Here is a 2,355-nt window from a genome sequence, read left to right on the forward strand (position 1 = left end):
ATGCAGTCATTATGGAAAATGGTATGGTATTTTCTCAGAAAGTTGGAAATAGAAATACCATATGACCCAGCAATTACTCTACTTGGTAACTGTCCTCAAGGATTAAGAGCAGTAGCATGAAAAGACATCTGTACATCCATGTTTATTGCAAGGAGCCCTGGTAGTGTCGTGGATTATGAGTTGGGCTGCTAACCGCAGGGTTAACAGTATGGATCTACCAGTTGCTCCACTGGAGAAAGATGAGGCTTTCTGCTTCCGTAAAGCTTTACAGCCTCGGAAGCCCTATACAGGATCACTGTGAATCAGAATTGACTCTGGCCCACAACCACTACCACCATGATCACTTCAGCCTATTCACAATAGCAAAAAGGTGGAGACCACTTAGACACTCATCAGCAGAGGGATGCTTGAACAAACGTTCTGATTCATAGTGGCTGGTGGGTTTGAATCGCTGACTTATGGCCCAGTGCATTATCCTACAGCACCACACCAGGACTCCTGAGTGGAATTTGTTGGTTACAAAATAACAGTTATTGTACAAGACCACTACTGTAAAAAGTCAAGAAAAGATTTTCAGGTTATAATAAACACTCTATGATGGATACCTGGGTGGGAAAGAAGAGAGAATTATTCACTGGGTATACAATATTGTTGATGTTAAGTGCCGTTGAGTTAGTCCTGACTCATAGTGACTCTGTATGGTAGTTTCTAGGTCTTAAAACTTGTAGGGAGCAGAAAACCTCATGTTTCTCCCACAGAGAAGTTGATGGGCTCGAACCACAGACCTTGTTTGCAGTCCAGTGCTTATTATATGGAGCTAACACACTCACTGGATAGAGTTTAGGTATGTGCTAACTTGTCTAAGGGAAACAATGAATATTAAAATAAAAAAAGAAAAAAGAAACTATGTAATCTGCTATCTGAATTTACTGATTGCTTACAAGTTCTATATCCAGTAGACAAAGAGCCATGTTTTTTGCCTAATAAACCTAAGCTTTGCCCATTGTTTTCTGACATGTTTTGATACTCTTGCGCTATGTCAAACTCTAACCTTAGCACAGAGGTCTCCAAAAACAGTTATAAAGAAACATTTTTGAGGATTATTTTTATCTCAACTGGAATTGTGTTTCTCTTCCTCCCCTACAGAGTACAAAATTATCAGAATCCACACATATACACACTTGTGAAACCATAGTGTGAGTCACTACCCTGAGTGATGTAACATATAGTTTGGCTGTAAAAAAGTAAACTCTTTTTCATATTTCTGGAAATAATTCTTGAGACCAGTTTTTTGTTGTTGTCTTAAAAATTTTTTTTCTTAAAATAAAAGCATGAAAGGGTAAAGCAAATTAGATAAAATGAACCACACATAGTAAATATGCATCCGGTAAGGCAGCAGAGAATAGTGAATAAGCAAGTGAATTAGAATTTTAGCCCTTGCATTTATTAACCTAATTGTGAACCATGAGTTTGGCGGTTCAAGTCCACCACCTGCTCCATGGGAGAAAGATGAGGCTTTCTGCTGTCGCTAAGATGTATAGCCTTGGAAATCCTCTACAGGGTCACAATGAGTTGAAACAGACTCCATAGTACTTTGCAACAATAACAGCATGCGCATTAAAGAACCCTACTGGCAGAGGGGTTACATGTTGGGCTTCTATCCACGTGGCAAACAGCTCGAATTTCCCAGTCATTCCATGGGAGAAAAATGAGGCTTTCTGCTCCCATAAAGATCTATAGACTTAGAAATCCTAAATGATACCAGGTCACTATGAATTAGTTGAAAATGACTCATCGGCAAACAACAAAAACCACACATAGTAACTACGAGTCAGGCAGTGTGGTACTGTGGGATAAAGCACTGGACTATATAAGGTCAGTTTGAACCACAGCTGGGCGTTTCAAACTCACCAACTGCTCCTTGGAAACCCTATAAAGGGTCGCTATGACTCAATGGCACTTAACAACAACAACAAGAAGGCAGAAGAGAGTAGTGAATAAGCAAGTGGATTTCAATCCTATCTTTTCTAGGGAATGATAATGCTTATTTCATAAAATTGATAAGAAGATTGAATAAGGATATGTATGTAAAAGAGCACAGTGACAGATTTATTTAGAAAGGAGCCACTAAATGGTAAGATTCATTATAATGATAGCTATGACTGTTATTGCTAGATGCTGTAAACTCATAGGGACCCTCTGTGCAATAGCATGGAACACTGCCAGGGGCTTGCCTTCTTCATAATTGTTGCTATCCTTGAGCCTATTCCTGCAACCATGTTGTCAATCCATCTCATTGAGGATCTTCCTCTTTTTTACTGACCCTCTTCTTTACCAAGCATGATGTTCTTCTCC

This window comes from Chrysochloris asiatica, unplaced genomic scaffold (assembly GCF_000296735.1).
Source record: "Chrysochloris asiatica unplaced genomic scaffold, ChrAsi1.0 scaffold00065, whole genome shotgun sequence".
NCBI lineage: Eukaryota > Metazoa > Chordata > Mammalia > Afrosoricida > Chrysochloridae > Chrysochloris > Chrysochloris asiatica.